Source organism: Athene cunicularia, assembly GCF_003259725.1.
Source record: "Athene cunicularia isolate RWA chromosome 2 unlocalized genomic scaffold, athCun1 chr2_part1, whole genome shotgun sequence".
In the NCBI taxonomy this organism is placed as follows: domain Eukaryota; kingdom Metazoa; phylum Chordata; class Aves; order Strigiformes; family Strigidae; genus Athene; species Athene cunicularia.
This window is the reverse complement of record NW_020799095.1, coordinates 121,424,049-121,450,597: the sequence shown is the minus strand read 5'-3', so window position 1 is coordinate 121,450,597 and position 26,549 is coordinate 121,424,049. Positions and strand designations below refer to the sequence as shown.

General features: G+C 36.0%; 1 long non-coding RNA gene across 1 annotated transcript; it reads left to right on the top strand.

Moving 5' to 3' along the window:
- The first annotated feature begins 4,512 nt into the window (after positions 1-4,512).
- LOC113476951 lies at positions 4,513-26,238 on the top strand. Its single transcript, XR_003397807.1, has 3 exons — positions 4,513-4,595; positions 22,022-22,027; positions 26,226-26,238. It is a non-coding gene; the product is annotated as an uncharacterized LOC113476951 (long non-coding RNA).
- Positions 26,239-26,549: the final 311 nt, after the last annotated feature.

The following is a 26,549-nucleotide window of genomic DNA, read 5'->3' as shown; positions in this document are numbered from 1 at the left end:
CCTGGTAAACAAGGACAAAGTGATTACTTACCAGTAGTTGCAATTCTTCAAGTGAAAGAGCATACACATATTCATAAATATGCCCTATGACTAGAGATCTGAGAAGTTTTTCCATTGCAGTGCTTGCAGGAGAAAAAAAAAAAAAAAGCAAAAAGCCATGCTCTCTTGTTTAGTATGAAGAAACAGTATTGAATGCATTTGGCATTGTTTCAGTTTTACTTCCAGCACAGAAATAAAACCCTAGAAACCCTGGAAGACTTTGAAGGAGAACTGAAATTGGACTGCAGCTGCAATTACAGAGTGTTCTGCTATGTCTGCCATAGCAAAACAGTCAGATTCCTTTTTCATCTTAACCAGAACACCTGATCACAGTGGAAAAACAAAAATATATACAATATGATGATGATGGAATAAGGAACGACCTCCCCAAAGAGCCTGTATGTTCATGCAAATAGGAGCACAAGAATAGATGCCTTCTCTTCATGGTAGGAAGCAAGTGGATCTAAACAAGGTTGGTTATACGCATCAAGATCACTGAGAACATTATGGAGCAGATCTCCCATTGTTAGTTTCCTACAGAACTCTACACCAGTAGTGATCTTGTAAAGGGTTACTGAGTTAGCTGTTATTGACTGTATGAAAATAGGAACACTTTGCCTGAACTACAAAGGTGGGCCTCTAGAATACTAAAATGCAATTTCTGTTCCTTCTGAATTGAAGGCCCACATACAACAAAGATGCCCAAATGACCTTGCCATTCCACTACAGACACAGTTGACATCATTGCTCTAGGAAGCCATGGTAGGTGGAGGGGCATTTCTTGTGAACACTGAGCTAATTTCATCACCACAGCTGAGAAACTCAACAGTGTAAAAAAAAAAAAAGTGACCTACTACTTGGTGAGAAAGTACACTGAGTGTAATCATATTTGGAGACAACCAAAACAAAGATGAGCATGAGACATTAGGTAGATAAAAACTATTGGTCCTAAGAGGGCCAGGTGTTATTTTACTGGGGTGGTTAGGCAACAAATAAACCAGATCCTGCCAGGAACTAGAAAAGCTCTCATCACTAAGAGCCATTCTACGAATTTCCATAGTCTATGACAGTACAGATTCATTTTTTGAATGTTCACTGAGACAGAGATGCATCAACAGAATCTGTGTTTTCCTCAGACTGATAATTTTTTTCTGCAAAGAAAGAAAATACTGGGCAAAAAATTAATCATAGAAAGACCATGCAGAAGCTTGAACTGCTAATGATCCTATCAGAAATCAAAACAGAAATAGCAATACTGAGGTGATCATCTCTCTATGTAAAATACATGTGCCCCGGAAACCTTGAATTACAGGCTGGACTTCCCTGAAGAACTTCAGAAAGTTGCCCAGCTTAACTTGACTATCAGATATCAAAGTTCATTTTGAAGTCCAGTACAGTCAACTCCTCTTTCTAAAATAAATAAAAAAAACCCCACAACAAACCAACACAACAAACCCAGCACCGAAAGAACTATATCGTACAGAAACATGTATTCCACATGATATAACCTTTTGTTGAGCAACAACAAAGAATTAACACATCCTTTACATATCCTCTAAAAAGGCAAAAGGTCTACAAGCTCACATGATAGGGCACAGTTCCACAGGCAGTGGAACTGACTGCACAGACAGTGTGTAAGCTCCAGTTAATGGAGGGATCCACACTGTATATATGTACATATATGTATATATTTTCCACTAACTGGCTTTCCTCCTGATCATCCAGAAAGGAAAAGAGGAAAAGGCATTTGATGCTATTTGTATTTGTACGAGTGCTGTGTTTTCTGTCTGCATCGATCTATGTGACCGGCCACTTACGTATGTGTATGCATTGTGTGTATGCATGCTTGTGTGCCTATTGCAAATATGTGCTAAGTCTTGCTGCTGGCTGGGCCTGGGGACATCTGCTGCAGCAGTTTTAGCACTATCGAGGGAATCAGTGTATCCAAAAGTTTCTTTGCCTACAAAAAAAGCCCCCAAAACCTAAAACCCAAGGGGTTTACAAAACACATAAACTCATCAATCAGAATAAACTTCTTCAAGGGATTATTAACTGTTGAAGTATATATAAGGAGAGCTAATTAAAATATCTGTAAATGAAAATGATCACTTTTCCAAGAAGTGTAACAAATCAACACACAACTGAGAAAAATCTACTGCAATTTGCTATATAAATCTGTAAGAAAAAATAAAAGGATGCCACAATGAAGAAATTTCAATGCTGTTCTAATATCTTTTTTCAAGGACAACCTAACCTTCCTATATCCCAAATTCAGAAGAAGTGTTTCCAGAATCTTGGTATCAATGGATTACATCTGCCATTGAGGCAATTTTGTTGCCATTCTGCCTCTAAGAGAAAAAAGTGTTAAAAAAATGTGAAAGAAATAGGAAAACTTTAGTAATATAGGCTCCCTGTTCATCCTAGCTACTAACTTAGCTGGCTGAAATTGAGCCAGACCTCCATCATTTTGTTCTTTCTTCTAAAGCAAACTGCCCCCCAAAAAAAGTAAATTGAATAATCCAGCAGCAGGCATAGTATTAAAGAGGTATGGCATTTCTGATACGATTCTTCACATTCATCAATTTTGTCTGCAATACATAATAGCCATGACATTTATGATGAAAGGTTTTAAATGGATATAGGAGCAAGGATGAAAAAAAAGGGAGGAGAAAGACTATATAAAAGCTAGGAATTATAGCTGCAATCTGCTTCTTGATGAAGAGACAGAAAAGCAAATATATTTATATTCATATCTTGACCTTGACTGATAATCTATTAGCTCCATCACATGGAGCAAGCATAGTTAGTAACATGCTTTGTAGTCCTAATTCCCTCAATCAAAATTATTTGCTTTGTTTTCTTCTCATGAAAGTGCAAGGGTATGCGATTTTGTCCAGGTAGGGAGATGGGACAGTGATGAGAAATGCATATGGACATAGACCTGTGACTACACTTGTATTAACACTGTCACCTAGAGCTTAGCAATGACCTCTCAGCTCCACTGTAGAGTTGTGGCCATTTTCTCCTCACAAATAAGTAGGAAACATTTGTCCTGTATCCAGATCCCTACAGCCACTCTATCTTTACTTCCCCATTTATAACAAGGGTATGTAAAAGAAATTTTTTTAAAAACTACAGGACAGAATCACAGTTTCCTGTTTTAAGACAAGAATAGCAAAGCCTTATTTGACCGAATATATCACACAAAATTAATTCCTTTACCAGTAAATACATATTTCATAGCCAAATGGCAAAGCTTTGTTACACTAGAGGAAAATCATGAATCAGTCTTTAAGATGGAGAAAAAATCAACAAGTTATGCACCATTCAGATTCCTGTATTCTTACACATAATAATGTATCTTCAATTATGATACATATAGGATATTACATGTATATTTTATAGAGCAATAGAATGTACCAAATATTTGTAAGTTCTTGTACCACATTCTGAAAGGATTCTTTTCTCGTGCTCTCCTCAGCTGCCACTGCTCGGATGACACCAAAAAATGACCAGAGGAAAGAACACCATTTAGTGGCAGGATATTGAATGGAAGAACAATCCATGACTAAACTGTCACTTATAAGATAGTTGAGTCACCTGGTATTTCAACTGTATTATTTTTAACTTTAATCTGATCTATCATATGTCTAACAATGGAAAACATAAGTTTTGGTGCCAGCTAAATATTTTGGTGATAATAATATAAAGCAGACTTGCATGACAAAAGCAAAACTGTGGGTGCTTTTCACATACCCAAGAAGTGTTATCATTTCTTGTTAATACAGCAGCACATAGGAGGAACTTAAAATAAATGACTACTATTAGTTCCAAACGAAAACATGAGTAGGGCATACTGTTGAAAGTGCTGCCATTCACGGTAGTAGCTTGTACCATAGTTCAGTCAAGCCATTCAGTTTCTGTAAATGTATATTGAGAGTCCATCCAGACAACAAAAAGTAGTTGCTCCAGATGTTTATTCTGTGTAGCTGTGGATCTTATATTGCAACACTGTAGAGATGTTCCAAATATGTTTAAAAAAAAATAAAAAAAATAAAAAATACAAAACTTGAACTTTTCATGAGCTATAAAAAAGTGTGTTTTGAAATTACATTTATACCAGCTAAAAACTAAAGTTCATAAATTTAGACTTTTCACAACTGTCATTCTTTATAGCAAGTGAAAATTTGGATACATTATGATCTGGGTTATACTGCATACACATTGTATCTAGACAAATCCAACTCAGGCTGAGAAATTGCCCTGAAGATCTGAAGATATGTGTGCACTAAGGTAAACTTTTCCTGTTTCTTCAGTGAATCAGTTACCCAGAAGCTGATAAACTTCAATGGTGCAGTCTATACATACTACATGTACTGGAGATGAGTGTCCACCAATTTAATAATTTTAGTCTCTGTAGATTTTATTTATTAAAATTATATTTTTCCTTATTTTATACTTTCTGTTGATATTCATAGAATCACAGAATCATTCAGGTTGGAAAAGACCCTTGCGATCATCGCATCCAACCATCAGCCTTACTCTACAAAGTTCCAGTTCTCCCCTACACTATATCCCCCAACATCTCATCTAAATGACCCTTAAACACATCCAGGGATGGTGACTCCACCCCTCCCTGGGCAGCCTGTTCCACTGTCTGACCACTCTTTCTCTGAAAATTTTTTTTCCCAATGTCCAGTCTGAACCTCCCCTGTTGCAGTTTAAAGCCATTCCCTCTTGTTCTATCGCTAATTACCCGTGAGAAGAGACCAGCACCAACCTCTCTACAATGTCCTTTCAGGTAGTTGTACAGAGTGATGAGGTCTCCCCTCAGCCTTCTCTTCTTCAAACTGAACAGTCCCAGCTGCTTCAATCACTCCTCATAGGATTTGATCTCCAGGCCATTCACCAGCTTCGTTGCCCTCCTCTGCACTCTCTCCAGCACCTCGATATCTCTCTCATATTGAGGTGCCCAAAACTGGACACAATACTCCAGGTGTGGCCTCACCAGTGCAGAGTACAGGGGGACTATCACCTCCCTACTTCTGCTGGTCACACTATTTCTAATACAAGCCAGGATGCTGTTGGCTTTCTTGGCCACCTGGGCACACTGCTGGCTCATGTTCAGCTGTTTGTCAGTTAGAACCCCCAGATCCTTTTCTTCCAGACAGCTCCAGCCACACCTCCCCAAGCCTGTAGCCATGCAGGGGGATGTTGTGGCCCAAGTGCAGGATCTGGCACTTGGCCTTGCTGAAGCTCATCCCGTTAACATTGGCCCACCAATCCAATCTATCCATGTGTCTCTGTAGAGCCTCCCTATCTTCATGGAGATCAACACTCCCGATTAACTTGGTATCATCTACAAACTTATTAATGATACACTCTACGTCCTTATCAAGATCATCAATAAAGATGTTGAACAGAAATGGCCCCAACACCGAGCCCTGAGGAACACCACTTGTGACCGGCCGCCAGCTGGATTTTGCTCCACTGACCACCACTCTCTGGGACCATCCAACCCAGCAGACCGTTCGCTCATCCAGGACATGGGCAGTGAGTTTTCCTGTGAGAATCCTATGGGAACTCTGTCAATTTTTTTTTTTAAATCCAAGTAGATAATATCCACAGATTTTCCCTTGTCCAATAGTCAGGTCATTTTGTCATAGAAGGAGATCAGGTTTGTCACGCAGGACTTGCCTTTCATAAACCCATGCTGACTAGGCCTGATCCCCTGGTTGTCCATTATATGACTTTTAATGGCACTCGAGATGACCTGCTCCATGACCTTCCCTGGCACTGAGGTCAGACTGACAGGTCTATAGTTTCCTGGATCCTCCTTTCTGCCTCTCTTGTAGATGGGTGTCACATTTGCCACCCTCCAGTCCAATGGGACCTCCCCAGTTAGCCATGACTTCAGGTAAATCATGGACAGCGGCTTGTTGAGCACATCTGCCAACTCCCTCAGCACCCTTGGGTGTAACCCATCCAGTCCCACAGACCTGTGTGCATCCAAGTGGTGCAGCAGGTCTCTGACCACCTCCTCCTCAACTGTGCTGACCTCAGTCTGCTTCCCCTCCCCATCTCCCAGCTCACGAGGCTGGTGTCCAGGGAACAGCCAGTTCCACTGCTAAAGACTGAGGCAAAGTAGGTGTTGAGCACCTCAGCCTTTTCCTCATCCTTTGTTACCATGTTTCCCTCTGCATCCAGTAAAGGATGGAGATTTTCCCTAATCCTCCTTTTGCTGTTAATTAATTTATAGAAACATTTTTTATTATCCTTAACAGCCGTAGCCAAGTTGAACTCTAGCTGTGCTTTGGCTCTCCTGATGTTCTCCCTGCATAGCTTCTCTACATCTTTATAGTCTTCATGAGAGACCTGCCACCTCTTCCAAAGGCAATAGATTATCCTTTTGTTCTTGAGATCCAGCCAAAGGTCCCTGTTTAGGCAGGCCGGTCTCCTTCCCCACCTGTTTGTTTTCCGGCACACGGGAACAGCCTGCCCCTGTGCTGTTAAGACTTCTCTCTGGAAGTGTGTCCAGCCTTCCTGGCTCCCATATCCTTCAGTGCAGCCTCCCAAGGGATTTTGTTAACCAGTCTTTTGAACAGGTCTAAGTCTGCCCTCCAAAAGTCTAAGGTGGCAGTTTTACTAACCCCTCTGTTTCTTTCTCTAAGTATTGAAAACTCAGTCATCTCATGATCACTGCACCCGAGATGGTCTCCGACCAGGCTCTTTCCCTGTTCATAAGAATCAGGTCCAGGAGGGCACCTGCCCTGGTCGGTTCACTCACCAGCTGTGTGAGGAAGTTATCCTCCACACATTCCAGGAACCTCCTGGATTGTTCCCTCTCTGCTGTGTTGTGTTCCCAGCAGATTAAACTGTGGGGGTTAAATTCCCCCACAAGAACAAGGGCAAGTGACTGCAAGATTTCATCCAACTGTTTGCAGAAAGCTTCATCCACCTCACTGCTTTGGTTGGAGGTCTATAGCAGACTCCCACAACAAGACCTGCTTTATTGGCCCTGTTGTTACCTAATTAAAAGTTACTAGATATTTTCTGTAGTGTTTAAAACATTTATTCCATCTATCCAGTTAGAACAAGTAGATATTTTAATTTTAATGAAATAAAATTCCCTTGCACTGAAGCCTCTATGCCTTAACCAAATGCATCATGGGTAGCAGCAGTGCATACTATTACTCAATATTTATACAATCTGACACTAGCCTATCGTGATATGGTAGGATTCTTGTGGGGTGAGATTGTCAAAGACTGTAAACAGCACTGTACACAATTCCAGTGACACATCACTAGTCCATTACTTACAGCAAAGGCATTACCAACTCATTTCACAGAGGAAAAGGAATCTATACGAACTCCATTCTGTAAAATAGTCTCAGCCTGACAGTTTTAATTATATTTTTAATTTTATTTATGCTGGTATAAATACGTGGGTCTACATACTCTGTAATAAAAGTCTGGTACTTAAAATGGTAACTTGTAGAATTATTTTTAAAAAATGTTTGAATTTAGAGACGAATGTGCCATTCTCCCATACTGGCACATTTTCTATGCTTCAAAAGTCTACACCCAGTTTATTAATTTTACTCAGTATAAACATGAGCTACACAACTGCATATCTTCCTTTATAATAATTCTAGGTGTTAAGTCATAAAAGTCCTATGGTATTTGTACAGTGAACTAATCAGGAAAAAAGTGTTGTTATGTAGAGTTTTCTCCCCAGAATGTATAAATATACTTCAGTGTAATTAATGCAGTTTCTACAGTCAAAAATAAAATCAGAATTTGTTTAGGTTTCATACACATTATGTGTTATATTTTCGAAATTCTTTCCATGTTGCTTTTGATAGTTTTGTTATGAGATCTTGCCACTCCTATTTTGTGGCCGAGCTATGTTAAAGCTTTGACGTACCTTCTTTTCAAGTTCTGTGAAATCAGATTTAAGAGTGACAAAGGCATCATGCCAGTGAGCCTCTTCAACTCTAGGCACATTCTGAATGTCTGTGCCAGTAGACAATTGTCTTTTGTCTTCTAGCTGTGTATTTAAATCAACAGAAAAGACAGAGATAAGAATAAGTAATGATATAAATACGCTACAAAGAATTTAACCTTTCTCTCATTCCATATTGTTCCTTACTAAATACATATTTACTTCTACCACAGTATCTTTCATTCCATTAACTTACCCATTATGTACACCAGAGAAATCTTTTTGTAGTGAGCATTTTAATAAATCTTTAACAAGCTTTTCTTGATATATTACAAAAATAAGTTTGTCAGACTTATTATCTAGTTATTTCACAGTATTCCTATCCATAGCACGTCAAAAAAGTATATATTTTGATTGTCCATCACTGAAAGACAGACTTTCTAGAATATGTTATCTCATCAGGAACCAATTTTGGATTTTCTTTGAGAATATTTATAATTTTAGGAATTCCAACTTCTATGATTTCATATTTGGTTGGTTTTTGGGTTTTGGTTTGTTTTTTTGGTTTTTTTTTGGTTTTTTTTTTTTTTTTTTTCAAATCCCTTTCTATTGTGCAACAAAAGAAACTATACTATGTGGCAATCTCCAGTCTGCAAAGGTCATTTATTATGAAGCTTACTGTATACGCCTAATTTTATATTACATAATAAATCTTTGGCTACCCTTATATGTGACAACTCTGAAGGTTCAATCAGAGGTTGGATGTATCAATGTTTAATGTATCTCTTAATAAAAAATTAGCACAAGCCTTCAATGAAAATAAATGTTCTTGGTTTATGTGGTCTGCTTCACAGGACTATTAAAATGATTTTTATTACAGTGTTAGTATTCATATAGGCATAATAACAAAGTTAACTATTAGGTTTAACATAGCAAAATAGGCACTGAAGCATGTTTGCCCTCACAAGGAAAATGTTCTCAGTCAAACACTGACAAGCTGCAAAGTACAACAAAATTCATTACAAATAAGAAAGAAATATCTCTATATATAAACCACTTACTGTAATATAGCTCAGGAAAAAAAAAAAAAAAAGTAATATTTTATTCTGTATTATTGTAAAAAATATGTGGTCTGCATGTTTTAAATAAGACAGTGACCAAAAAAGGACAATTGTATACCCTAAGTGTTGTATTTGACAAATTACTAAACCTTTGCTGAATACACCAGTGTGTTTCACTCTCATGTAACAGATTCTGTTACAAGGGTCTCTGATTTAACAATTAACATTCTATTTTCAAATTAAATGGAATCAAGGTAAAAAAGGAGTAATGTTTGACTTTCTAGAATAAAGTATTTTTCTGTAGGTCAGTACAGTATTCACCATATATTGTTTAAGAACGCATTTACAGCAAAATATTTTAAAAGTACCCAACTGCTTCAATTTTGATTGAAAATATTTCTGCTTTCATTTGAATACTTAAAAATGGATTTATATTAATGCAAGTATTCTAACTGAATCTACTATTCAGAGTGTTTACAAATGAACTTTCTTCTTTTGTACTCAAATGCAAGATAGTATTTTGTTGAAAAGGGATGACCAAAATTCAGCTACTTAAGACAATAAAATTTCTCACAGTTTCACTTGAACTGCAGTGAATTTACTGAAAATTTCACCACTCTGACAGATCAATCAGTCTATTCGTTGAAATGACAGGTTGTATTTGCAGCAACAAATATTTCAAGAATCACCAAAGATATTACAACTGACAAAGAATGCAAAGAGCAAAAAGAAGTGCTTTCCAGTTATAAAACAAAATTTCAGAGACAACCATCCTGCCCAGCCCATGCACATTGTAAGTAAATGAATGAAAAAATCAGCAAGATATTTTAAAGTTTTTCTTTGCCATCAGCCTAATTAACCAAGTCTTTATTATTTGTTGATCTTTTATGAACTGCAGTAACTATTCTTTGGTGTTAATGCAAGAAAACAATGTATTCATTATTATTTGCAATAACTTATATTTGCTATTTGAAATGTTCATTTTGCTCTCACTTTCAGAGAATGAGTAGTGTCTGTGTAGGAGCTCTAAGAAGTTATTTGGGGCAGAATATGCACTGCAGACTGGTTATAGCTACAATTGTATTTATCTCAGGAGTCTGTCATGGGAAGATGCTGACATCCTGAGTGATTTAGCATAGCATCTAAACACTACTTAACTACTAGCTTCAAAAGGGTAATTTATCTTCAAAAATAATTGATGCACAATCTTAAGCATTAAGCAGTATTTTTCATTATCAAGCTGTATGTAGCTAACATACACTTCAGAACCTAGTTTTGTGCATCCAAGTTTAAGAAATGCTGACACTTTTCAAATTAATCTCCTGAAAACAAGTTCTAGCAAAACATCATAGTTATCATTAACAAATACACTTCTTAAACAGTATTACAATTTGTGGATTAAAAAAGTATATTTCTCAACACTGTTCACATTTTTCAAATTAAATAAAAGTGTAGTGCTTCAGTATAATTTTCTCATGAAGAGAATTTATTCTCAGTGGAGTTGTCTAACAAAAGCTAATTTTACAGTTTTAATTGTTTTTCCTCTAAGACATTAAGCATGATAAAAAACTCAACTGAGTAAAAGGAGTTTGCAAGTAGTGTGACCATTTCTAAAAAACAATTAAAAGTCTGGTAGCATGTCAATTAGCAACATTTTGCAACAGGCTTTACTGGAAAACTCATATAAACTTCTAAATAAGCATTCAAAAACCTGTGAAAAATCTAAAATACTAATACTGACTTCTGAAGTCAGTAGAAGTTCAAAAATGGTAGTAAGATCTATCTTGCTAAAAAGTTCCAAGGTGTATATATATAGTTTTAAATTTAGCTGAAGCATAAATATTGGTTATCTAAATTTATAGACATGAAAGAACTGAAATAATCAAAAACATCAGAATCCTTAAATAATAAAAAGCCATTTATTGGTGCCTGAGTGTTGGCCCTATTACTTGAACTCAAGATCTCAAAGTACAATAAAAGTTATAGAAAGAGAAAAGCTGCATTAAGCCCAAAGTTCCTTAGATTCAAATACAATTCAATACTTTGTATTGTCCAGACATATTATCTTTCCGGTAAAAAAACAAACAAACAAACAAACAAACAAAAAAAAAAAAAAAAAAAAAAAAGCAAATAAACATATGAACTATTGGTTTCACCAGCAGAAAGAGTAATGAAGCTTAACTTACTATAAAGTTTTATCATTCGTTACCTACTTAATCTCTTTGACTCCACTGAGTTGGAAAAACTACAGCAAGGCCCAGTCTGTCACCACCCTATGTTGGTGAGCAAGCCAGACATGGACCGTGTAACAGTGCAGCTAGAAGTAGGTGAATCTGATGGACTTCAGAACTTCTCTTGTCCCATCCCCACAGAGACAAGGCTCCCACAGCCTCACATCCCCATGTCCAGCCAGTAGTGAGGTAGAGCATGTATTCCCAGTATATACACACACATACATGATGCAGACAACACACATATGGCCAACTACACAGATTGCACGGTGAGAAGGGCCTACATTGCTACTCACATCAACACAAACAGCTTTCACACAAGTATGAGCAGCACAGACAGTCTCATCTTCTCTGTCTTCTCCACCTGACCAGGACTGAAGTTCAATGTACACATGTAACGCAGGATTGTCCCACAGCTGGCCCCTAGATCCGGGACTCCCCCAGTTGCTCAGCCCCTAGACTATCAGCTCTCTGACCTGTGGTCCCAGCAGCTGGCACTCCGACCTCTCTTACTACCCCTCAGCTAGCCTGACTTAAGCTTGACAGCTGTCTTACATTCACGTACACATATTACAGGCTCTCCAGCATCAGGCCTTAGACATTCAGTTTAAGTGTGGTTCCCAGACTCTGGTCTATCCACTTATACCCCTTATCCTACTCACCAGCTAGTCCAGTTTAGAATTTGCTACTATTCACATGTACAGGCTCAGGATGCCTACATACAAGGTAGTTAGAAATAGGATTTAATACAAATGCAGAATACGCTGAGGTGACAAAGCACAGGCCTCAGTCAGAAAAGTGTATTTAAGCTTCTTTATCCTTCCCTCTACTGTCCCACACTTGTTCCTACCTAGTCTACCTTGATCCCTTACTTTCCCCTCTGTTGTTCCTTCTCAACACATCCCATCATAAATTCTACACAATCCCAAGACTCTATTGCGCTGGCATCACAATAAGACCCACACATCTTGACTGCATGGCACTGCAGGGAGAGGATCTTTGTTGAATCATCTTGATGGATGTCGCTTCAAAGACAATAGGCTGATTGTTCTCTGGTGGTCTAAGAAGCAGCTAGTTAAGTGTGCTCCATTAGGTTACAAAGTCTTCTCTACCTTCCACATTGGTCCCTGTGTTTAATTTTCTTAGCTTTCAGTGAGACCACCTACCTTTCTTTAATAGGGAGTTGTATTCTGAGTTTGCACTATGTAGCTGCTATTTTTCACAAAACTTATAAAATTATCTTTGAGTGTTGTATTTCAGTTTTGAATTTGAAACCACTAGAGGATGGACTGAAAGTGTGATCATATATACCTAATTTTCTTATGAAATGAGGAACAAAATATTAGTGATCTTCCTTCTCTTCTCTCTTCACTCCTCCACTTTCTTCCTTACTTCTCATTAACTGATTTCTCTCATTGCCAGTAAATATAAGGGCAATTATTTTCTATCTAGTCAAGAAATTCCTTTCAACAACATATTATTGAACTTTATTACCATCAGCCTTCATCCTCTTACTGGTATTTTCTATGTCTTCTCTCATTCTCTCTGTTACTTCAGTAATACATATACACTACAAACTGGATTCTTCATCTTTAATCTCATTGTACACAAATCTAGAATTGCTGCCTGACTTCTTTTATGAAGTTCCATCCTAGATTTTTGTCAACTTAAACCTTGAAAATACACTGAAACTAGTCAGTGTCTACTTGCCTTTTTAGGAACAGTATTTCATCACATTGTTCTTAATTTGTTTGCTGTTCCTGCAGAGCTAGGAAACAGGTTCTGGTTTTCTTCTTCCATTTTCCCCTAGTGAAAACAGATCATGGCTTGTTGCTACCTAGAGCTAGTGACATAAAAGGTAAACTACCCTTGCCAAGACCTCCATACTCATAATGCTAAACGCCTAGAATACTTCTGTGGAAATATATTTCAAAACAGATTATTCAGGAAAAATAATTTTAAAACAAGGAGGAGCGTGTCTTGTACCTTGAAGAGATTTAAGTCTTTTGTGGGGTAAATGGTGATCTTGCTATCCTGAGTGCCCAAAATAATAAGACCTTGACAACATTAAATTTCATCACGATAAGTAAGAAAGAAAGTATGGTCTGAAAAGTTTTAAGATCCTTGAGATCTTTGTCTCTGACATGCATCTGCATCTTGTACAATATACTTCTTTTGGTTAAACTGATAAACTGCCACAGATGTTCACCTACTGCAGTTATCTGCTTGCTTTTTTTTTAATCTCTAGTGAAAAAAAAAAAAAAAACAAAAAACCCAAAAACCTATATTTGCAATGTCCTCAATCACTTTTAAAAAAAATATTGTGTTAAAAATACAGGCAAGGAGTATTTTGATGGGTTTTATAGTATCTCAATTTAATTTTGTAAAATTTTTAAACAGTGTTATATATGGCATCCAAACTCAAGTCATATACAGATTGTTTTAAATTTAATATGAAGAAATGACTGACAAATGGCTAGCATAATTAGATTTTTCTGGAACTTAGCTAGTTAAAATAATGTAAACAGATTGTTGTTTTATTTCTAATGCACTACCTGTATTGTCTGATTAACATTAAAAATATTTGTTACAATCATTGTGTTCATAGTTACTCTGATCTCCATTATAGACCTTATAATTACATACTATGATTTTTTAAAGTGTTTTGTGATTGCTGTTGGAAACACATAGTTAATATAGTAATATTGACATACTATAAATATAATTATTATTTAACATACCTTAACTACCCATACCATACTATACCGTACTGTACCATACCATATTTTGGGTTTGATTCTCTTTTGTTGAAATTATATCCTAAAATCAGTTCTCATATGGTATATTGACACCCCTTCTCAGCGTTCCTGGATTGACAGTAGTCAATGGAAGAGAGAACAGGGAACTCAAGAATCTTAAAACAAAGCAAACACAACCAAGGGAAACAACAGGGTTTTGAAAGTAATGGATGGGAAAGAAGGCTTGGGAGAGAGGTAGGCGAGAGCTGCGAGCTGTTTTGGGAAGTTATCAGAGTATGTAAGTCCTTTTGGAAAAGGAATTGGAGAAATTGAACAGAAGAGCATTGAAAGTGTCTTTCATCACAAGATACTGTAATCCTGTTTAAGGAAGTGGAAGTATTTTGAGAGATAATGTGCTGAGATTATATTAATCCCTTTTCTCAGATCATACTGAAAATGTGAATGTCTGGGAGAGGAATATCTTAATCAAATTTTAGTGCATAGATGGGGCAAAACGGAGAACCCAAACCAAATAGTAGATTTTTATTTATTTGTTCATAATTATTTATGTATTTGTGTAAAATATTTCTCAGTACTTCCTTGACTCAAAATTTATCTTCTTACATTTGTACTCGGCAAGTGCTAAAACCTACCAATATTAAAAAAAAAAAAATACACTGAACAAAGTATTGAATATATTGAATGCACCTTCACCAACTTTTGCAGATGATGCCAAACAGGGGAGAGGTAGGTACGACAGAAGAATGAGTCATCATTCAGAGAGACCTCAACAGTCTGAAAGATTGGGCCAGCAAGAATTGCATGTGGGTATCCCAGTGGTGAGCAAGCTGAGCATGAAACAGAAGTGGGCCCTTGAAGCAATTAAGGCAAACATGAACAGGATTTTGACCAGGATCAACAGATGTGATTATTTCACTGAACTTGCTGCTTGTTAGGCTATACCTATTTTTTTTTTTTTTTTTTAATTCACTTCCAGGTAGAAATTAAAAATCAGAGAAGACTCACCAGGGAAGAGGGTGCCAAGATGATTATTGGAGTATTGGAGAACTTGGTATATAAAGAAAGGTTGAACTATTTGGGTTTTTTTCAGCCTGCAGAAGAGAAGGCTCAGTTCAACTTAGTCACAGTTTTCCAATACCTCAAAGGTTAAGTACTGAGAAGATGGAGATTCTCTCTTCATAAGGGTGAATTGTGACAAGACAAGAAGCAAAGGACACAGATGACTTCCAGGGAAATGCCAACCAATATAAGAAAAAAAGACTTCACTGTGGGAACAAGTGAAATGTGGAATAGGTTGCCCAGAAAAATGATGGCATATTCCTCACTGGAAATATTCAAGACTTGTCTTAACAAGGCCCTCAATAACCTAATCTAGGGCCTTGTTTTCAACAGGAAGTTTGAACAGATGATTGCTCCTGACCTAGACTTTCCTATGATTCTAGGTAGTGCTTTTGACAAAATTGAGTTAAATTGAGTAATGAATGACAGCATGTATTTATTATGAATGTCCTTAATTTTTTATGTGTTCAGTAGTATATGCCAGTATTGTAAATTTTTGTGTTGATAGCATCATCTTTTTGTTTGGCATTATATTGATATCATTTTCCAATTTGTCACAATGACCTGTCATCTTCTAAGTGCCTTTTTTTTAACTACAGTTTGATGAGTTCTTTACTCATCTATGCACAGTAAAAAATAATACTTCAATACTTTGGTAATAACTGTTAAGATCTGTGTGAGAAATCTGTAGTTTGTCAAGGGCTTTTAAAGCCCCAGTGGAGAGATTTTTGATTCTTTTAAAGTTCTTTCAGACTTAAAAGACTTAAAAGATCAATGGCACTGCTTTCTTTTTCACACTTTTTTTCCTCTCTTTATATTTGAGGTTTTTTCCTGAGCTATTCATACCCACTCTGATATTAAGGTATCTTAAGTAATATTACTTTAAACTGAATTAAAATACAGTGATTGGTTTCAGCAACAACTGTGAAAGGTTCTGAAAACTGGTAACTATTTATTTTGATATAACTTTTCAGGACATTTCAGGAAAGAACAGAAGTGTTTTATTCAGTCAGATGTGAGGGAGGGATGATACCTTCTCCTTTTCTGTTCAGTACTTGTAAAATTACTTGCCTATGCAGCAAGAGTCTTGGATGCAAATCTTCACCTGTTTCAGACAGGGGATTAGAAAGCTAGTGTGATGGTAGATAGGAGAACTTACATATGTTTTGCTTCTCCTCTAAGTACCACATAACAGTTCATTTCAAAGCCTGTCTCTGCAGCATGTAAGGTGCCCTAATCTTGCTGTTCTTCCTGGCTGCTGCCAACTCTAAGTGGGACATTTGGAGAAGTGAAGAAAGAGGAAGAAGAAATGCAGGACAAACAGACTGCATCTTCCCTGAGAGGACCTGTACATGGTCCAGTAGGATAATGCTGGCAATTCTAAAAGACACTGAAAGCTTCCGGAATGGAAACCATCCTAGATGAAAAAAAATGCCTGCAAAGAAACAGTGGGTAGGGTTTCACAGGCATATTTAGCATTTTCCTTGTTTAAACATTTATCTCTTTTTAATTAATTATTTTCAGAGGCAAAAAGCCCCTAAAACCAGAATTCTAAACATTAGAATACTTATGGTATCTTCTGTGTATTTATTTTGAAGAAAAGGTGGAGCATTTCCACTTCAAGTCTCTGTTCACATTGAGTCACATCTCATCTCCTAACTACCAATAACTGCTATAACCACTACAATGTATACACAGGAGGAAGAGATACCATCAGTTTATTTTCTTCAGTTTTGTAAAGCTAGCTCTTTATGTTCTCTGTTATAAAAAAATAATAAAATTGTAATAACTCATGGGAAAAACAAGTTTTAACTTTTCCAGTGTGGTCGGTTGACCCCAGCCAGCAGCTAGTCACCACACAGCCACTCACTCATATACACCACCACTGCCCCAGCAGGATGGGGAAGAGAATAAAAAGAGCAAAAGTTAGAAAACTTGTGGGTTGAGATTAAAAGAGTTTAATAAGTGAAGGAAAGAGGAAGAAAAAAATAAGTCATCAAATCAAAGGCACCTCCCTCAAGTAGACTGATGCCCAACCAGTCTCCAAGCAATGGCTAACTCTCAAACTCTTCTCTCATCAGTTTTTATTGATGATCATGATGTTATATAACACGGAATATCTGTGTGGTCCCAACTTCTCCCCTCCCAACTTCTTACCACACCCAGCCTCCTCTGGGAAGACAGAGTGGGAAACACAGAATGTTCTGATGCTGTGGAAGCACTGTTTAGGAACAAATAAAACACTGGTGTATTATCTGCACTGTTTTAGTCACCAATATAGAACACAGTGTCATATAGGCTGTTATGAAGACAATTGACTTCATACCATCCAGACCCAGTACAATTCAGCAGTGTTTTTTTAAAATGTTTTCTTTATATTTTGATTCAACCATTGGTTAAGATATCCATCTTGCCCGTCATCCATCTGATGCCTGTACATTTTATCTTTAAAGGTATAAATTAGGTATAACTCAAGTAAATCAGTGAGGAATAATAGTGAAAACCCAGGTGACACTTTTGTCTGTGAAAGATTCAAAATTCATGTATTTATATGCACAGAGCTTGGGCCTTTTTGCAGTATATTAATTTCCTTGTAGTTATACTGCGCAGCATTCTTTACAAGATGATATTTTGTCAGTACATGATACAATCCAAAAGCTAATTAATATTTTGTATCTGATTCTTCTGAATGCTTATAAAAAAAAAATTCAAAAAGCTGCAGAAATGTGAGCTTCATGACTGTATTTACACTTTTTATACAGCAACATATAAAACATTAATATTCACTTTAAAAATTGATACATCTGTCAATAAACTATCCTGATTTGTACAGCAACATATTAGTACATTGAAAAACATATACATTACAGAAAGCTTATAATAAAAAAATAAAATCATTATCTTTCTCTCCAATAACATTTCACTATTAAGGAAAAGTTGGGAGAGAACATATGATGCTGAAATGATGAGAAACCTAGATCAGAATAATCATTTGTTCAGTTATTACTATGAAAAATAGTTTTTAAAAATGCATAAATGTATAACATTCCTTAATGTAACATCAGTGTCATCACCTATGGTTCCAAAAGTCCTCTGGAATGTTTTTTGATATAAGTGTTGATAATCCAGACCATATTTGTAATACAAGTCTTTCATAATTATCACAGAAAATTTTTTGCCAAACTAGTCCTTCACTGCAAATAAGTCAACAAAAAGCAGTATTTCCAATGATCATATGGGAGAAATTTGATCTCTAAAAGTAAAAGAACTAAAACCTAAAAAAAAATAATAGTTTTTCTATAGCCAAATGAAAAAAAGAAGAAAGTTGGGAAACTAGGGGTATGCTTTTAAGCCTTCTAAGAAAATGCATAAATTTTATCTCCCAATTGAAGACACTGGGCAAGAATACAAGAAAAATTCTGAGGTCTGAGTTAAATGACTATTAGGTACAGAACCTGTATATTGCAACAGAACTGTGGATAGATTTAAATGTAGTTGTTGATTATAGAGCTGTATTATTAATTATCTATTATGTAACTGAAGAAAAGTTACTATTATTTCTTCAATAAGTGTTTTTGTGTAGCCTTATACCATTGGTGGTTGGATCATAAAGTACTTCAGATAACGTGTTTTGCCAAACTCATATTTTAGATCACAGGGTACCTTGTCCAATGCTTTCTTCGTTCTTTTTTTTTTTTTTTTTTTTTTTTTTTTTTTTAGGGGTTTCATCATTTTCTCTGTGGAGATACTTAGAGCTCCTAGACCAACTTCTAGTAATTAATTGTTGTTTACTTTTCTTCTGACTCTGTTGTCTTGCAATTTTTTAATTATCTAATTGTTTTTTTCTTGTCTGATATGTCATAATTCAGTAGTACCTTTCACAGGGCCTAAATCTGCTCTTCATTATACTTGTGGATCAGCCTTTGAACCGCCGACCACTTACTCACAATGAACTAGCTATGAACACGTCTTTGTAACTGTCACTTCTGTATTCTCCCCTAAATACTGAAGATATCTCAAATTCTGGTTCAATTTTGTCAGAATTCAGTTTGAGTCAAGAGATAAATTTACCATGTACCTTTTTATCCTTTAGTTCCTATGTCTGGAAGGCTGAAGTGACTTTGTATCCCTTTGACAATCATATCTTTGTTTTCTGTTTTCCACATGGACATCTCTAGGTAGACATTGTACAGCTGAACAACAGAAAACATGATGATTTCCTGTAAGAGAAATCTGCCAGAACACTAATGGTAGTAGAGGCTTCATTGAAGACTGTCAGTTTTACTGCAACTGGCAGAGTGGCAACTTGGAACTGCATACTCAGTTCCACCAATTACTTTGCCAATATAGGACATTCAAAAGATGCATTTCCTAGAGCTGTCCTATGGTTCTGCTCTTCTAAGAAGATTTCAGATCCATTTCCAGGTAACTTTCACTACAAAGGAAATGTACTGCTAAGAATAATCCACCATGTGAACATACCTGCGGAGAGACTGCACTTGAAAGAGAAGTATACTTTTTAGTTATTATAGCTCTTCAACTATGTTGCTTATTTATAAATTTACTAAGCATATCACTCTCCCTCCCCTTTTCAGAATCTATCTCCTGTATACTTCTGAATTGCTAAGAACAAAATCTGTGGGCTAGTCATTAATTTTTATTATTTTATATAGTTCAAAAGATTAGACAGAACCACTGGGTACTCCTAAATCAATGTGTCCACAATGCAAATTCGCAGAGTGTGAATATATAGATGGCCAAGCATTCAAAGCATGCTACTCATATAAAATTATGATATAAGATAGCATTCAACAGTTAGTAGAAAAAGTCCATCAGTGAAACACAAATTGAGAGTTCCCGTGATGGTGTGAAATCTTGTTCAGTTCTTCACAGAGTTATTTCATTTTTTCTTGGCTAGTTACTTGCTGGAGAATTTTAGAAGAACATTTGCAGCATACCTGAGGGCAAACCTCCCAGGCAAACTGCTCACTTCTCTGGGAAGAAATCATACATACCCATTAGGGCTAAGGTCCAACTATACCTGCATTATTTATTTTTTAAAAAATGCTTGGAAAATACTATAAAAAAGAACAATGTAAAGAAAACAGCCATAGAGAAAACAAAATAGAGAGTTTGTTGTGTAAAAGTGCACAAACTGACATCTTAGGCATCTCATATTAGAGATGAAACAACTGTTCCAAAGGGAAGTTAGGAAGAAATCATAAAGCCCTGGGTGTGTTGACAATACTTTGTTGCAGAGTCAAACTCTGGGCTGAAGAGTAGCTATCCAGAGTTACAGAGAAAGGTTTTCTGAAAGAGAAATGTGGTGATAAAAGGGCAATATACATGGCAACACATCCATCTGTGGGGAGAAAAGAAGATATAAGGATAGACAACTAAGAAGAGAGTATTAAAGTAAAAGGCATAAACAGTTTCTTTTGTCACATTTTCCAGTTAGCATTTTTTCTTTGTCATATTCCCTTATCTTTTAACTGACAGAAACATTCAGATAACAAATGTAATGAGCTGTAACCAGCAAAGCTGAGTTTCTTTAGAACACCTCTTTGAGAAATCTACAGTCCAAGAACTACCACCTAGGATGCAGGGTGATACAGCTCTAAGAGTTTTGTCAGAATGAGGGAATAATATGTTTGTCATTCAGTATGAATGCCAACACCTACCACTGCCTGTGATATTGAAATTTCCTTCAAGGACAACTACACTTTAGCTTACATATCAAAACTGTGCTAGAAAAGGGATTTTATCAGCAGTCTTCCATTTTTGAAAGGCATGCATATATCTAGGCAGAAATAATTATGTATCATTCTCTGAAAATATATACTACATATTGTCCTACATGGATAGGAACTTGTTAATCATTCAAGATGACTTATTGTCACACCCATTATCAGTGTATGAAAATAATATTACAAATTTCATTTCATCTTCTCTCAACCTAAATTGTTGCAATTATTAGTGGAACTACTTTTTTTTTGTGCAAAGGCAGTGATCAAAAGTCAATAAGGATCAAGGCAAACTACATCCATGCCAGTAAATTAAATGTGCCAGGAACTACACTTTTCACTGAGGCCAACGATTATTGATCAGCCAGAATTCATGGTATGAAACATGCAGACTGCCTACTGGAAATGAGCCTATGCCTATACAAACTCATGAACCATCCCCAAGAATTATTTGGGGAAGCACAGTTAGCATGAGAATCTCTACAACCAGCAGACCCTACTACTGTTACATTTATAAATAAAGGTGCAGCATCTTATGATGAACCAATAAAAAAATCACAAAAGTAGGCATGATTGCTGACCTAATTAATCTGTAATCCAATTTGAAGTTAATCATAAGTGAATGTGATAAATAGGAAGAAGAGAGAACTGAACACCATAATTAAAATATGACAACATGAATATGCAAGCTGTAAAACTTGCTGGTCACACATTGTGCAAAGGTTTGGATTCTTGTTAGGGAGATAAGAGGGAGATGAAAGATTCATTCATCAGCTTTCTTCCACTGATGTAAAATTTAGCAATCACTGACTGGTCAATTTATTTAAAGATCATTGTAAGGTGGACTAACAGGAACAAGTTTAAGAAAAAGATGAATCCAAGAAGAAGAAAGCATGCTTCAGGATTGTAATGGAAGAAAGTGTAAAGGCAGCCATCGAAGGAACAGACAAATAATTGCTATTTCACTCTAATATCACTGGAACAAAAGGAGAAATTTGAAATATGTGGCATAGAAAGTGACATAGCAAATGACAAGTGTCAGAAATGAGAAAATCCATTAAGGTTAAGGAAAAAAAAAATAATTTCATGCGGCATAATGTGTGAAGACAAAAAGTGGCATGGTCCAAATGGTGGAACAGGAAAACAACCTTACTACTTCAGTTGGAAATGTTTGCTCAGTGAGACCATGGTAGTAAAGTAGAAAAGAAAAGACTTGGCCATGAGAATTTAGAGAGATTTCTCAGGTAACTGGGTGTCGTGGTTTGACCAGTACACTGGGAAAAATATTAAGAAAGGAAACAGTGTGGATAACAAAAGGCTGTGGGTGGGCAGGTAAGAATTTGTGGTGCCAGAGCAAAGGAATAATATGGGTGACGTGAATAAACAGCTTCAAATTGATGAAAAGAGAAAAGAGAGAGAAAAATGCATAGCAGAAAAGTGTCATTTCTGACCATCCTGTAAATGAAGCATCCACAGAGTAAGACCTCCTACAGAAACAGATCTAAGTGGTAGATACGAGGCTTAAAAAATAAGTCAGATAATTAGAAATGGGAATGAGAAATAGGGGAGAAATATAGGCAAAGGCCTGGTCAAATGTTAACAGGGGAAGGATAAAGGGAGAGAGATGGACTAAGAGGGGAAGATCTGAGGTATAAGAAGCAAATGTAATGTAACTGGTGGAGAACGCAGATAAAATACTGAGACAAACCAATGTTAGGCAAGTGGTAAAACTCATAAGCCATTTACCAATAAACAATAAATGAATCAGTAAACAAGTCAACAAAACAATTATGGATATTGTCATATAGGACAGTAAAAAGTTGCATGTGTTAATGCACGTGTCAATAAAGGGGAAAAAACAGAGACTTGGCTTGGTCAGTCAGTGACAAAGCATCTGGACAGCAGCTGAGCACCAGACACTGGGGCTGCCACTATAGTCCAACTGTACTGCACAGTTAAGGACCTATATCAATTTACCACAGTGTGGTTTGTTACATATTATAATCTATGTGCATACAATTACAAGCTTAAAGAGAACTACACAACTAAAGGCAACAATATAATCCCAGTGGATGATAAGACTGTACATAGCCTTCCGTTTAGTTTACCATTTTTGAAGAAATGCAAATTTTACATTAACTTAGGTCACAGCAATGTATCTTGGACAATCGGAATCTGTAGAACAGGTACATTACCCCAAAGAATTTAAACTTAAGAATGAGCTATAGAAAACTTTGTTCAGGCTCAAACATGAATAGTCAGGGTCTTTTGTGCTAAACATATGTGATGTTTTATTTTCCTTGGTATATTAATAAACAATCTTATCTCTAGGATGTTTTACATTTTCTTTACATTTGAAATAAATCTTTTAAAATAGAAATATTACAGAAGATTAATCAGCCTGATGTAACAGTTCTACTATTACTTGATAACTCTTTTAAGCTTATTACTTTTCTCCTTACTACTCTCTTGCAGTAGTATTACTAATTAACAGCTATATTTTTTTCCTATCTTTGCTTTCTAACTGTGTGATTTTTCAAAAGCATGTCAATTTGTAACTAAATATTAATTACCATAGTTGTGCATAGTAAAAATCCCTACAATAAACAAATTCACATTTTCCTCTGAAAAAAAATCAGTAAATATATCACTGAGATTTAATACACTTAGTAAATTGCTAATAGGTAATGTATGTAAAAACTTCTTTTTCAAATGGAGCTGAAATAAAATCACAGCCAATGTACTTTTTTTAACTCAGTTTAAAATAAAACAATCAGATTTTTGTGGAGATTTTCCTTGCATTTCTTTAAAACATTATTTTAAACAAATAATTTGATTAGATAATTTCTAAAACTATTATGACTAAAATTTGGAGATAACTAATATTTTGGAGATTAATCAATACTTATAATAAGTCATGACAGCAGTTTCAAAGATAAATATTGTACAAATGTTAATCAGCCATGAGGCAAAAATTATAGATTTAGATGAAAAAACAATTTTCACTGGATAATTTTTCAAATAATTCAAGAGCATACAAACAGAACATTTTCAAATAACTTACTAATTTAAAAACCTGCTACAAAACATAAAAGTAAACTCCTTTTCTAAGTAGTCTCAGTCAATAGTAGAACTAATTGAAAAACTATAAATTTAGTACAGTGCAGCATGTAGTCTCTATCTTGCTCTGCCTATACATCAATAGGTCATTCTCAGTTAATTAAGTGAAGGCATAATCAGCTTAATTTATGTAGTTCAGGGCAGTTAATGATATCTTAGTACAGTACCTGAACATTTGGCCTGCCCATATAACCAGCTGGATATACCCAGTTCTGTAGCTCTTCAACTTCAGCTTTCCATTTTTTATCTCAGATTTCATTTTACACAGCTTAGTCTGGAGTCGCTAAGTCTAATTTCTTGAGGCTAAAGCTGAAATAAAACCAGAACAAATTAACAGGTTAACAAAGCAATATGATCGGATTGTAGTTTGTGATAGTATTTTATGCAGAAAAATCATTTTTAAAAAGATGATAGTTCCAAATTAACTATTTGTATCATTTAAGCATGTAATATTTTTAAATAGTGTAATAACAACACACAAAGGAATAATAATAGACAAAGAGATAGGACTGAAAAGCATATTATTTTTCCCATAAATTATATAGCTTAAAAATGGCCATTAAAAGTTAGAAATTTATAGAACACACTTACAACATATAGTGTGGTATCTCAATAAGAAGATCATCTTTTTCAGTCTCAGAGAAAGTGTTTCCTTCTGCTGTCTCTGTAGCTCATCTTCTCTTTTCTGAAGCTGCAAGTTTACACACAAAGACAAACCACAATGTCAACCAATTGGACCTCACTTAAGGAACCAAGGAGATCGATTTGTAAAGCAAAGGATGAACAGGACCCCATTTCTGAAGTACGTTGCTCAAACTGCTCTTTCATTAAAAGATGCTCTCTCTTATTGATTTTGGCTTAAGTAATGAGAAAGCTTATCCAAAAATCTTTAGCATTTGGGCTCAAGTTAAGGAAATCAATAGAGTCATTTCCCATTTGAACTGCATATGTGAGTTTTATGTACGAGAGACAAGACAAAGCCCAAATCGGATAAATCGATAACATTGTCAATAGAACATGAAGCTGACAAATGACATTTTTAAGCAATTAAAGAGAGCTGTAAACACACAGAAGCTAATCAATTACAGTGTTCTGCTATTAACAGTTTTTAATTTATACAAACATTATTAGGAATCCCAGGGAATGGAGATAACAAAACATGTTTCTTGCTACTCTTTAGGGCTTATACCAGAAAGCTTTTCTTGTCTCCATATGTAAATCTTCTGATGCTCACAGGAAAAAAAATGAAATATTTAATTAATCATTGAATTCCTATACTATCATGTCTACATGTGCAATAAACACAGTGGTCACAGTCCCTGACTGCATTTTTTCACCCAACCTGGAATACAAGGGCAAATGAACTATGAAAGTATCCAGTAGCACAAGGCATAGAATCATAAATATGTTGATTACAAGGGATATCCACAGATCACCTAGTTGAACATCTCACTCAAAGTAGGATCAAGACCAGTGCTAGACTGGGTCAGCTTTAGATTTGTCTAGACAAGTTTCAAAATCACCAAAGGATGGACATTCCATCACCCAGCTTCATAAACTGTTCCAGTCCTGCATGACTCTCCTGGTGAAGCACTTTTTCTAATGTCCATACTGAAGCTTAAATTTGGGGCTTTTGTCTTTTATTATACCAAATGTTACTACTAAGAAGAGTCAGCTCCATCATCCTTGTAATTCACCTTCAAATTTCTCTGACTGCTATTAAAGGCCTCTTTAGCCTTTCTTCTGCCAGGCTAGGCCATCTCTCATTGAAGATCATGTGCTCCAGGTCTCTAACTGTGTTATAATCTTGAGAGTCCTCTTTTGGACCCTTTCCAGTTTTTCAAAGTCCCTCTTGAACTATAAGGCCAATATGAACAAAATACTCCAGTTACAGCCCCTTTCAGTGTGAAGTATAAAGGATTAATAACTTCCTTTGACATATTCTCCACACTCCTTCCCATGCAGCTCAGTTTGCCTTATTTGTGATGATAGCATTTCATTCATATTCAGCTTGAAATCCACTGTAACTTCTTTCAGCAGACTTGCTATTAAGTCAATTATTATAGTTCCCAGGCTGTACTGATAACTTGGTTATTCTGTCTGAAGTGCAGAACTTAGCACTTCTCCTTTTAAACTTTTATTAGGTTTCTGTTGGTCCACCTGTAAATTTCTCAGTGTTTTTCTGTCCAGCATATCACTGAACCTTCCCTTCCCAGTTTAGCCTCATGTGCAAATTTGATGAGGATCCATTCCATCTCACTATCCAGATCATTGATGAAAATAACTGAATAAGAAAGGCTGCAGTATTGACTGGTTGTCAACTGGAAGCTGAGCCATTAATTACTATCCCCTGAGTCCAAATACCTGCTCATTTGTCAATCCATCTACCAACCCATTCATCCAACACATTAATCTCAGTTTATAAATAAAAATACAGTTGAAAAGGATGTCAAAAGTCTTGCTAAAGTTGAGTTATATTACATAGCAGGTTCTCCAGTCCGTGTAACCAATCATTCCAACACAGAAGGCAATCAGATTACTTAGTCATGATCCCCATGCTGACTCTTCAGGTGCAACAAGTGTATTTGTGT